General features: G+C 43.7%; 1 long non-coding RNA gene across 1 annotated transcript in view; it reads right to left on the minus strand.

Moving 5' to 3' along the window:
• Positions 1–5,658: 5,658 nt before the first annotated feature.
• Positions 5,659–13,294, minus strand: part of LOC116686664 (uncharacterized) — a 7,938-nt gene continuing 302 nt past the window's right edge. The window contains exons 2-3 of the long non-coding RNA XR_004331319.1: positions 5,813–5,873; positions 5,659–5,712 (exon numbers count right to left, since the gene is read on the minus strand). This is a non-coding gene — a long non-coding RNA (uncharacterized LOC116686664). The remainder of the gene's footprint in view (positions 5,713–5,812; positions 5,874–13,294) is intronic.

Below are 13,294 nucleotides of genomic sequence, written 5' to 3' on the forward strand. Positions count from 1 at the left end.
GGGGCTTTTCCTTAATATAGTGGAAAGACATGAAAGGGGGAGAGAGATGGGATGACCGCAGTCAAAGGGCCGCAGGTTGGATTGAACACGGGCCACTGCAGCTGACTCACGCTACATGAGGCATACCGGCTCTTCGTTGGTGAGCTTCTTAAGGACCCCTGGAATCCATTTCGTTTCTGTTGCCACTCTGGAACGCCATGTTGGGGGACATGGAAGAGAGCAGAGACCTTGTTCGACTTAACTTCTTCTTCAGTCGCTCATACGCCTTGGGCTCCTTGGTGGTTCTCTACACATACAGTACCGGCGTCATGTGATGCAGAACTGCGTCCAGACATTATTCAACTCCATTTGCTAATCTTTAAAGTCCTCATGTGCTAATCTTTAAGTTCCTCATTTTATTTTATTTCAGTGTTGGTCTTTCAACTTGTGAACAAAGCTGTCATATTCTACAGTAGTATATACACACATAATAATCATAAAAATTACATTCTCTGTTTTCCTTGTATTTTGTGCTGGTGAGGTTTTAATGTGTGTAGTTGTGTTGGCCATTCGGTGTAACCACCTTCTGCTCTTTGATCTCGTTCTTGATCTGGGAATGATTTGCTCGTTAATGGCGTCAATACTCCTCATCCTGGACCAAGGGATGGGTGGATCTCGCAGTCCCTCGATGGTCTGGAAGGTCAGGGTCGGCCGTGGGGGATACCACTTACAGTCACATGCTGTCCTGTTGCTGTTGGAGACACGGTGTGTGTACGATGCGTTGTTTTGTTTCCACTTACTTTTACCTCTGCTGTTTTATGTGTTGGTGTTATTGTTTACTTGTTTTCAATTGCTGGGTATGTAAAGTGTCTTTGAGTATCATAAAAGCACTATTAATAACCTAGTATAGTGTAATATTATAATGACACATTTCTTCCTCACCCAGTAATTGTCATGTATTTTTTTTTTTTTTTTTTACCAGAATGGTTTTTAACAGTAGTGGAATGTCATTAAGTAATTCAGCAATGAGTAGTTTAGTCTTTTCTTTTAATGACGCTTTCTACTTCTACCTACTAATATCAGAGAGAAATATGATATGATAGTTTTCAGACTTTACTAACATTACATGCAGATTTTTACTTTACAGAGTATTTTAAAAATGTGGTATGTGGTATCTGAAAACATTTTCACTACTAGTTTTTAAACAGCGTTAAAACCAACAGTCGATACCCACAAGCTTGCACACACATTTAAGAAACCGATGGAAAAATAAATCTTTTTCTGCACTGACTATGAAACTGTTCTATTTTCGCAGCGCAAATTAACATTAGCACGTTTAACGTCCGCGCGGGCGGCGGGCTTCATCCAACAAAGGGATTTGAAACGGTGGATTTCCAGGTCTACAATGTTCGGAGCTCTAATCACTTGGGCGGCGCGCCGACCCGGACTCACCCGCAGCCTGTTTCTTCAGCTTGGTGCACAGCAGCAGGTCGGTGAAAAGGAAGACGTGACGGAGTTTCCTGGAAAACTGCGACCAGTTCCACCATGAAGCGATCCATGAGCAGCGACGGTTCTCCAAGGAGAAAATCAGAAAAGATGATCATTATATCATAGTAAATAACTCTTGCTTGTAAATGAACCCAGATACAAAAACAGGATGCATGCTTGGAAGATCTTAATTTTTCAGTAGCTTGGACTAATACAACGTGAATAAGGATTGAAGATTATCATATAACACTCAAGCCATTGCCAAATGAGTTGATAGAAAGCTAGTTAAGCCATCAGCTACACAAAGCTTCTCTGTATTTCTTAGTATGGCAGTGTTTACATATGTAGTAGTAGGCGCGGCTTTCGCACGCAGAAGCTGGAGTGAGCGTTCAATGTCGCGCGGAGAAGGACAACAGCAGCGTTCAGTTTGAGAGGAAACGAGGACATAGAAATTACAAGATAATTATGTCTTCTGAAGATCCATCATGTGTTGTTTTTTTTTTTAATCCTCCGTGTCCTCTGATTAGATGTGTCAAACGCTACTAGCAACGTGTGGACGAGGGGCGGGGTTGTGTGCGATCACCTAACCCCGATTCTCACTGGGCACGTCAGTGCGTGTTCCGGTTTTGTTCCATATTCCCATGCGCCATACCACACATGGGAGCACTCAGAAGAATAGCATCTTGCGTGCCTGACTTGCAGGTATATTGTCTCTACAAGTACTTATTAAAGGTCCCAGACGTGGTCCTCTTTGGTTCTTTTTATAGACCTTAGCGGTCCCCTAATACCATAATGAAGTTCTTTGATAGAGCCTTAGTGGTCTTAGAAGTCTTTCCAAAAGTCAGCCTTGGTGCAGAATTACAGCCACTAGAGCCAGTCCCACAATGAGCTTTCCTTGTAGTTGTACCATTCTGAGTCTGTAGCTTTTGTGGAGGAGACGGGGGGGGGGGGGCAAAGTGGATGCTGGGGTGGGCCTTGACTGCCACTTTGCTCGTTTAAAAAACCAGATGTCTTTCTCACGGTGGGACAAATTCTCTGGGCGGGCAAAGCAGAGAATGGGGAGTAACTTTGCCCCTTTATGACCTCATAAGAACAAGAATCAGAGGTCCATCTGAGCTTTCATGTTCAAAGGAAGAGCAGGATATCCAGGGCCATTAGCCACTGGAGGACCCTAGGCAGGCTGGGGGAACTCCTATTAATGTTAAAAAATTCATAAAGTGATATTGCATGCCAAGGGATCTTAAACTAGTATCTACCTTGCACTCCAAGCATTCTTTTCTGGAGTGTCTTGAAAAGGGATTTGTGATGTCTATTATGTTTTGCAACCTCCAAGATGAATCTCTCGTTGTCCGTGGTGGGTTAGAGGAGGCAAAAACAATATGAGGGGCGTCTTTTGGTAAATGACTGAATATGCTTGCTACTTCACTTCCTGCTGGCGTCCGAGCACCTCGGCTCGTGTGAAAATATACCTGCCGTGTATTTCTAGCAGAGCGCAGAGCCGCTTCACGCACGCTTCTGGGAACAGCTGGTGCGCATATCAGCTCGACTTCAATGGCCGCGTTTGCTAGTGGGGGCCGTGCACCTCCGGAACGCAGTACAGACGCGATGGTGTGGAAAATGGGGGTAGGGCTATGGATCCTGTGGATGCGCTGACAGTGTTGTTGTCATTACTTAGAATCCTCATGGGGGCGACAGAAACTAGCACTATAGCTTTAAGCTGCTTTCAACCACGTGTCTGCACCCAAGGAAATAGCTTCATTACTCAGAACTGCTGAAAGAACGGTATCTAAATTTAACTTTTACAGCTCAGTTGAAAGGATCTAATTGGGGGTTCACAAACAATGACTGTGAGCTTATGTTTACATTTTGTGAGTTATTGTACAGCCTGTGGTATTGCAAACTGCTGTTGGATGAATGCCACCAAACCTCATAGAGGAAGTAAACAAAAATCATAAAAAAATAAACAAAGAACAATAAATCATTTTTGATGAATCAGCAGATCGCCCCACTGATGATACAGTTAGCATCCTCACATTAGCATTTAGAACACCACTGTGGTTACAATACAACCTACAGGCGGTTAGCGTGGCTGTAGACTCTTGTTTTGTTACTTTTTGTGTTATCAATCATTTAGCAATACACATATAATGGTATTTGTGTCCTTAATCCTTGTGATCCATCAGCTTGAGGTTGGAGGCAGATGTGATGACATGAGCTCTTCCTGCAGCAGCGTGATCTAAGTTTCCACTCTTCCTTTTGACCTCGGGCTGAGGCTGTATACTATGACACAGCCCATGTGAGACTTTGCCAACCCAACCAACCACAGTTCAACAAAACAAGGAAATCACTGCACCATGGTTTTCCTATTCTGTTTTCTGTACACTCCAGTTCGTGCGGCTGGTGACAGGCCTGACGTATGGCCCTCAACATGTTCAGCACTGTCCTGGTTTCAAAGCGAGGCGACAGGGTGACATCCGCTCATTGTTTTCTGACACAAACATGACCACAAATAGTCAATAATCCAATGGAAAACAAGGGCTATAACTGTGCAGTCCTCACACCCTCCTGCACGGACTGATCTTTGTTTTTTATGCGAATGAGACGTGAGCAGCAAGGCAGTAGGTGAGGTGAACCTAAATAAATATGGGTTTAAATGGCCATAGTAATTACAGTCAAATTAGTTGAGAACTTATTACGTACAGCGCAGCAATAACAACAACAACTATCATATTCACACTGATTGTCATGTCTGCTTGGTTTGTCATCTGTCAATTCCTGGGGGGACTTCGGCTTCCTAAACTAATTTACAAAAGCATGCTCCCAAGAACTTCTTTGATTTAATATCCCACCGGTCGGCAGGGCCAGTTCCAGAAAAACTGAGAGAGTTCTCAGTCAGGTCATCTGAATCAGAGCCTTGAGATGCATGTTGTGGGAGGGGGAGGGAGAGGGGGTCAGGAAGCCCGGGTAAGTCGTACAAACACCAGTGCAAAAGCCTGGTTAGACAGCTTACATGATAAGGAGTGTTGCAGGTCATTTCTGGAAGCAGAGTTGACACTGCGCAGGGAAGGATGGGAGTAATCAAAGGTTTCCTGGTTTGCGACATAGAAATCCCTTTCCTCCGGTGTTTGCACAAGCTTCCTCTACGCACATTCCTTCGCAACTACAGTAAAGCAGACAGGCTGAGATGAGTCAGCAGCCACAAGACTCACAGTCCGGTTTTATTGCAGCGTCCAGACACCTTGTGCTCAGGTTTTTTACTGTCAACAGACAAGACTGACAGAAATTTACAGGGCAGGTATGAGTTGAATGACATGCTGCCGTTTGGTTGGAGATAATAAAATAATAAAGTGTAAAAGTAAAGTCCATATCATCAAGTGTTCAGTCAATCAAGTAACATTTATCCATAACATGTAGCCCAATTCTGTTTATACGCTTGAGCCACATTAGTAGCATGGCTCTATGAGTCACGGTCGGTCTGTAAAGGACGATTTATGCTCTGCGTTAAATTGACGCCGTGGCAACATACGTGCTGCTCATGAGTATAGAAATTTCCCTGCTTAAGTTGACTAAAAAGAGGAATAAAAAATAATCTTTTGGAAAGATCTTAATGCCTTAATTAAAAATTAGGAAAAATCCAGCCTTTAAGGAATCATTCTTTGTGAATGAATAACGCATCGTAGATAAATAAATGCTAACAGCCTGTGCTACATTTATCAAAATCAATGATGAAATTTGTTTTGATGAATTACTTGCAAATCTAGTCTCAATTAAGTGCTGTCTCTTTATAAGAAGTTAAATGCAGCGACAGTAGTAGGGACGTTAAAGACTTGCTGACTTATCTACTAAAAACACATTTCATTCGCATTGGTTTTAGCAGGTCTGAGCACATTTATTTATCCCTTTGGAGTCAGAGAGCATTAGTAATCCCTGGGATCATGAAAAGTGACTCAGGTTCCCACACTGACCTCTCCCTTCTTAACTGTCATGGACTGTCTACGTGGGGTGATCTCTTCATTTATACTGGCGAAAGTTCTGAGAGATGCGCAGGGCGTCCTGTAACAGCGGATAGTCCGGTGGCTGTAGGGTGTGTGCTTCAGAGGTCCTAGAATAGACACAATATTGGAAATTCAACCTCAAAACTCTCTATGCAGACAAAGAGTGGCTCCCGCTGTGTGTTGGAAGGTTGACTTACATGCAGAACGAGCGTGCTGCGCGTCACTCTGTCCACAGGTTTGTAGAGAAGAGCTGTGGAGGAGAAGAGTCAGCTCAAAAGGCCTAGGCACAGTCAATACTTATAGCATTATGATTATTGTGGAGGCCTCCATTCATTTACTCAGTACCTCACTTTCCAGTGAATTTTTAGCCGACTGGTCTTTGCAGTCCTTTGTGCTTTTGACTTTGAGATTCTGGCAGAAAGATAACGCAAAGCAAATAGTGAGAAAAAAATACCCTCATTAAATCCTTGCCCCACGAGCAATTAAAACAATCAGCGCCACTATAAGGAGCTGCATGGCTTTTACACCGTGAGCACCGCTAAAAACTGCCCTGTCATCGCTTGTCTTGGGCAGCTGTGCACATCAATACTTGCCTCCCGCAGTCTGCTGTGCATGGTGATATACATACCTCAGAATTCTGCAAACTGAGCATTTGCCTGGCGCACTTGTCAGCCATCTCCACGCAACCGTAGTTATCCACAAAGGCCCGGTACCTCCAAGCTGACTCGCCTACAGGCACACGTTAAAGCACAGATTAGATTCATTCCTTTACAGAAAAGATCGATTTTACTAGTCTGCGATTGCCACTGGAATTTTGCAGTGTCACAGTATGCTGTGCTCAGACATGAGTCAGCAATATGTATTAATGAGGAATTAATGCAATTGAAGGTGATTCAATGTTTGTTCACGTGTTATATATAAATCCTGTATGTATGTGTGTTATATCTTTTTATCCAACAGCAAAACTGGAGGTAGTATTCAGCGACCTCCTATAAAGCTTTTGTTCTCCTTTACTGCATAATGTGGTGAAGCGAGGCTTTTATCTGGCCAGGGGATGACTCCAGGCAGTCTACTCACATGCGCACTGCAAGATCCACCGAGCATTACTAACAGCCACCTTTTGCCACTGAAAGTGCCCTTCTTTTAACCGTCGTTTACGATCAAGGCATGACATTTAGGAGTGCTATAATTACTTTCTGAAAGTTTGTGACTTTGATGATGTTATTTGGTGGGTTGTCTCTTCTTATCAAAAGAAGTTTAAATCAGATGAAGGGATTGCTTATCCTCATGGTAACTACACACATACTGCAGTTAAACAACCGCTCAACGCGTTTCAAATCAAGCTATTATTGCAACATTTCACGCATATCAGCCGCAGTACTTTGTGTACCACTGCTCTCACATTATCGGGTTTACTTTTGGCACACATTTTTCTCTGCGTTCAGGTTAGATCAAAAGAAGAGGAAAAAACTGTTTTGTTGCTTTGTTGTTATATTGTCATTTTTTCGAGGCGGGTTGATTAGTGTTTATGTAATATAATTTACACAATTAAACGGATTACTGGTACGCTTGTGTTGACACATTATTCATGGCAGAAGGAAGACATAACATAGGCAAAAAAAATTCACATACACAACTTGCAGTTAAGACATGAACATTTCTGTGTTCTTAGTTTCCTAGTGAAGCTAATAAAAAGTAATCATCACCATACCAGCTTCTGGAAGAGGTCGCACACACTGCTGGTGGCCCAGTGGACCCGGGGCAGCAGAGCGTCAAGAAGTCCTGTGGATCTCATGAAGCTCTGGCACATTGAGAAGATGGTCTCTATCTGCTGGATGGTCAGCATTGGTTGGGAAGTTGTAGCTGCGGCCCTCAGAGGCTTCATGGGCTGGATAAATAACACAGTCCATAGAAAGCCACAGTTACTGACTGTACTGTAAGAAATAATAATATTCAGGCTTATCTTCAACAGATAACGTGCCAGTAAGTAGAAATAATAGCACAGGTTAGTTTTCTTTTTTATCTTGTTTTTATAGAAAGACGCTTTTCACAAAAACAACAAGGGTCAAAAAAAGTTGGAGATCGCTGAAATAAGCTAAATGCATTATGCTATGAGCACATGTACTTTTTGAAATGACAATGTTTGTGTGAATGTAACAAGTAAAGTAAGCCTTACTCACTGTAACCACAAGTGCATTACCGGATAATGCTAATGCAAAAATGTAGCGCAACAAACTGTAGCACCAGCAGAGAGGATCTGGGACTGACAGTAATGTCAGCTAACACCAACAGTAACTAACACCAGCATTATCTAGCTTAAGTTTCAACATTAGCTAACCTAATTTATTGTGTATTAAGGTTTGTTTTATGACCTGTTTTTAGGAAGAATGTGTATTTTCTTCTTTCAAAAGTTAGTGTTACAACTGCTCAGTAATGTTAGTTACACAGCAATAGCTATAAAGACGTTAGCTACATAAGCTACGTCTTACCAGACCAAGGCTGTAGCCAGAAACAATTTAGCAAGGTGTGTTTTTTCAGTTATGACTTTTTACGAGGAAAAAAGTTATATCTTGTTCTTTGAAGAGTTAGACAGTAATGCCATCACACTGCAGTAGCTGCAGATCCTGTTACTACATTAGCTAACTTTAGCCACATGAATCACAAATTAATATTTATGTGTAAGAAGTTGCCTTCTACACATAATCTGTACAAATAAATATGTATATGTGTACCAACACACACACACACACACACACACACACACACACAACACACACACACACACACACACTCCACACAAAACACACACACAACACAATACACACACACACAACACACACACACACACACACACACACACACACACACACACAACACACACACACACTATTAAGGCAATACAATAAAGATGCTAGCTAAACCATCAGTTGTTTCAATCAATTCTCTCGTCCTTTTATCTTGCAGCCAACTCAGAAATTATTTGTGTGGTGAGTGTGTGCGTGTGTGTTATAAATTAAGACATACTATCAGTAGGGCCTCAGGTGGCTGAGATAAGTCTCCTCACTGGCCAGGATTCTGACAGAACCCACTTTCTCATCTCCAGCCCCTTCTCCTGATCCGACTCCACCTGACCACATGGTGTAGAGAGAAAAGTATTTTCAAACATGAAGAAAAGATAGTTTTCACCCCAAGAGGCTCACGATGAAATATGATAAGCAAACTGTAAATGGCTTTGACCCAACAACCACCACACACCTCTGCAAACCCCTGGCTGCAGTATGTTGTTGTGGGATAAGGACCAGATTTGATTAAACTCTGTAGGAGTTTTACCTTCCAAGACACCTTTTCCCGAGACTCCTAGCATCTAATGGTTTTCAGTCTAGAGTTGTTATTCCAAACAGGTCAAAGCCATCAGTCATCCTGGTGCAGGCTATCATGTCAGTAAGGTGTCTCATGCTATGCCTTATATTAGCGAGGTTTTTTAAAAGCTGCACACTGACTAAGCCCCCCCACCCCCCCACCCTCATCATGTTTAGGCTTTGAAGATCACCAAGTGTACACATCAGAGGATGGATACCACAGATAGGACAGGAACGGGCACAGGGGGAGGGGAGCTGGGTCCCTTTTAAACATCTGTCCGCCACTGTTTGCTGAGCTTTTATGGAGTTTGTCAGCAATGCCCTGCTTCATCCTAAAAAGCACTCCCATCTGGGAGCGATATGTCAACGTGTGATTCTATGTGGCTTCTGGATGCTTAGCTGATTGAATGCGTGGCTGAAGGGCATTTCTTCTGTAGCTTTCTAATGGGCACATCACTGATTTTATACATGAAGTCCAGTTATATCGTGATGAAGAGCACTACTTAGCCTGTGAAAAAAGTTGTAATGTCACAAAGTCTCAGAAAAGAACCCAAATGAGTCGTATTTGAGGAAGTGGAATAAAATCACCAAAGTGACAATTTAGAGGAGATTTGAATTATTTCTCTGTATTGTATAATATTTACTTGGTCAGGCATAGGATTCAACTCAGGAAACGTCTAGTCACATGTCAGCTTCTTTAAAAGTGATTTAGTTTACACTTATGCATTTTTTAATATATTAATTTGACAGATTGTGTGATTACTAAACAATCCTCCTGCAGGAGATCTAGTGGTTTGTTTAATGGCCCACAACATAAGGAAAGCGGTTTTTATAGTGCAAACGACAGAAATACATTTTGGAGTATCTAAGTGCTCAGCATGTTTCTCACTTTTATGCACATGAGCAACACCACACAGGAGTAAAATAACCATAAGCAATATCCTCTAAGCAACAGGAAGAAAGGGGTTTATGGGAATGTTGGCGTAATTAGAGAAACACCTCAGCAAAGCATTGAAACTGGCATGGGGGAATTTGGTGCCATTTATTTAAAATAATTATATTAGAATGCAAATACCTGAAATTAACTTGTGGGTTCAACAAAAATCTGCTGTCCTTTTGAGGAAGCATGTTAGGATTGATTTGCACCTCACTAAAAAGGAGGTGTTGGTAGGAGTTGTCCCAGTAACATTACCGACAGTGTGGACTCAGGGAGGCGGAGGACTGGGTGTCACGGCTGCTGGCTCTGAGAGCAGAGTCGTGGCGAGGAGGAGGGGATCCGGAGAAGGAAAGCGTGTCGTGACGAGGCTGGTGTCGTCTGGGTGCTCCAGGTCATAGCCATAAGATGGAAGGGTCTCGTTGTAGGGAGCCTCTGTGGGGAAAAAAAAAGGACAATAGTCACATGGGGTCATTGAAATGGTTAAGTTGTGTAGTAAAGCTGAGAACCAGATGTACTAACGCTTTCGCGCCCACTTCAGGCTTATTTGTTTCGCATAGAGAGATGGGAGGGGAAGCGTAAAGCGCGCCTAATTATGTATTCCGTGGTATGTACAAAAACCTCGGTGACAGCATGCCTCTATTTTGGGAGAAACTCTCCCCTCTAAAAGCAGGTGTAAACAAGCGGGTTTCCTGGCATATGCCTCCTGGTGAAATGTTAGCAGTAATCCGAGTAAGATGATGACAGGCCAAGGAGACGAGCTGAAAGGATTTTGCGCACAAGGATCCCACCTTTTCAGGGGAAATCATTAAGCGTTGCAGATTAGGCAGCCATGCAAATTACAGTTACTGGGAAAAAAATCAAAGATGACACTGATACTCTGATTCAGCATTCACATTCCATTCCAACAGTTGTTAAACTCCTCGCTATATAGATAAAAACATACAATATTGGCATCAGGATCATTTCAAAACAATTTCAATTCAATTTTATTTATAGTATCAATTCCTAACAAGAGTTACTCGAGACACTTTCATAGTCACAGTCATAGCATCACAGGGGAATATCGCAGTCTGCAGTCAGCAGGCGCTGGCACATCATAGACAAGCACTTATCACTTTGGTACAGCGCACATACGTTTCTCTCAGCACTGTGTCACCTCAAGACCTCAGGAGGGACCCAAATGATGCCTCCCCAGGACCCAACCCCACCTGCGAGGAAACAAATAAATGGCCCAAGATGAGCGACAACAAAGAATGGTTCCAACTAGACAAAGATTTGACAAAGTACTACAAACAACACTAGCAGGGAAGCTGAGCAGAAAGTCGTTACTCCTACAACAATACCTATAACTGGCAAGTGAGCGGTTTGGAGTTGGGAGATGAAAGCAACATCAAGCCTGCATACCAGCCAAGTAGAAGAGAAAGGGAAATTCATCGTTGAGGGGAGAAATCAGACTCTAACCAAGCAATCAAAAGGCCCCTGTGATGAAAGGGAAGGAATCAAGGATCTGACTAGTCAACTCCGGAATGCCTCTGCAGACTCCGAAGAGCAGAAAGAACGCTGAAGAAGAGAGAATAGGGAGAACAAAAGATCCCAGTTCACCCAAACACCCCTTCCAATTCACCAAAACATTGCTGGGTGAAGCAAAATCTGGAAGACTGACCAGCAAGAGAAGATGTGGAGGCGCTTGAGGGAGACCCATAATGACGCTTCCAGAAAACAGGCCCTGGATGCCAACCCAAGCACAAGAGTACAAAGACCCCGAAAAAGAGCTTAACATCAGTGAACCATCCGGAAGGAAGTCCAAGAGGCAGTGAAAAGGCTAGAAAAGGATCTGCTCCCGGCCCAAGGGTATACCTACAAAGTGTATAAGAAATGCCCAATGCTCCTTCGGAAGTTGTGGAAGTTGTTCAGGAGGATCTGGAAAAAGGCCATCATTCCGTCAAGCTGGAGAGAAAGCGGAGGGCTGTCTTGTGCCAAAGGAGGAGACTCTCAACCATTGACCAATTTAGAACTATCTCACTGCTAAGCGTAGAAGGAAAAATCTTTTTTCCGGTACTGGCCAAGAGGATGACACTGTACATGACAGAGAAGGATACATTAACAATGCTATCCAGAAAGGTGGAATTCCAGGCTTTTCTGGATGCCTGGAACACACCGGAGTTCTGAGTCAGATGATCCGTGAGGCTAAATCCAGCAAAGGCAACCTGCTGTTGTCTGGTTGGATTTGGCCAAAGCCTATGGATCCATCCCTACGTTCTCATCCATGCAGCGTTAGCTCACTACCACATCCTCAGCACATCAAGGGAATAATCACCAGTTACTTTAGAGGAATCCAGCTACGTTTCAAGACGGAACATTTTACAACTCAGTGGCAAAGCCTGGAAAAGGGTATCAAACTGGTTCACAATTCCCCCATTCTTTTGTCTATGGGAATGAACCCCTAATAACAGCTGCGGGAAAGGAAGCCCGGGGTCCAAGAATGGAGTCAGGCATCCGACAACACGCAAAAGAGGTTACATGGACGCCTCACTGTGACAACCACTACCCATGTGGAGGCAAGGTGGGTGCTAACTGCTGGACCACATGGCGACGTGGGCCAGAATGAAGTTTAAGCCAAAGAAATCCAGAGAATGGTGATCAGAAACGGGAAGTTGACAAAAAAGATTCAAGCTGCATGTGCAAGAGGAATGATTCCATCGATAGAGGAGAATCCAATCAAATGTCTAGGAAGGTGGTATGATAACTCACTTCAGACAGGAACAGCATAGCCAGTACGGAAAAGCAGGTGGGGAGTGGCGAGGAGGATCGAAAAATCAGGGCTTTGGGAAGTTTAAGTGGCTCTATCAACACGGACTGTTGCAGGCTCATGTGGATCCTGACTGTGTATGAGGTCCCAAGACAGCGTTGAAGGAATGGAAAGAAAGATCAATAAGTATCTTCGAAAGTGGTTGGGATCCCTCCAAGTCACTGCAGTAGGACGTAGATAAGATCAGGACAGCTTCAACTCCCCTGTCATCCGTGGGTACGCATCCGTGGTAGAGGAATTCAAAGTTGCAAAGTGCAGAGTTGTAATGACGTACAGAGACTCCCAGGATGAACAAGTCAGACATGCAGGTGTCATTACAAGATCAGGACGCAAGTGGGCAGCTGATTCATCTGTTGCACAGGCTGAGAGCTTTGAGGCTGCGTTGTCGTTGGGCACCATGCACGGCGCCAGGTCTTGGAACCTCCCAGTTCCAACAGTGGAGGAAGGCAGGAAGAGTGATAGAAGAGCCATGATTCAAGAAAGTTACGAAAACTGGAAGAGGAAAGACAAGGTCAAGGGCAGTGGAATTGGCCTCCCAGGAGCCTGGACCAGTGGATCTTCCTGAGAGGAAGGTCACCTGGCGACCTATGGAGACTGGAGCCATTCCGCATCTCCTTCCTGCTGAGATCTGTGTATGATGCACTCCCAACCCCAACAAACCTGCACAAGTGGGGCATGAGAGAGGACCCACTGTGCAGGCTTTGTGGTGAGAGGGGCACCATGGCAC

The sequence above is a fragment of the Etheostoma spectabile genome, unplaced genomic scaffold (genome assembly GCF_008692095.1).
Source record: "Etheostoma spectabile isolate EspeVRDwgs_2016 unplaced genomic scaffold, UIUC_Espe_1.0 scaffold433, whole genome shotgun sequence".
NCBI lineage: Eukaryota > Metazoa > Chordata > Actinopteri > Perciformes > Percidae > Etheostoma > Etheostoma spectabile.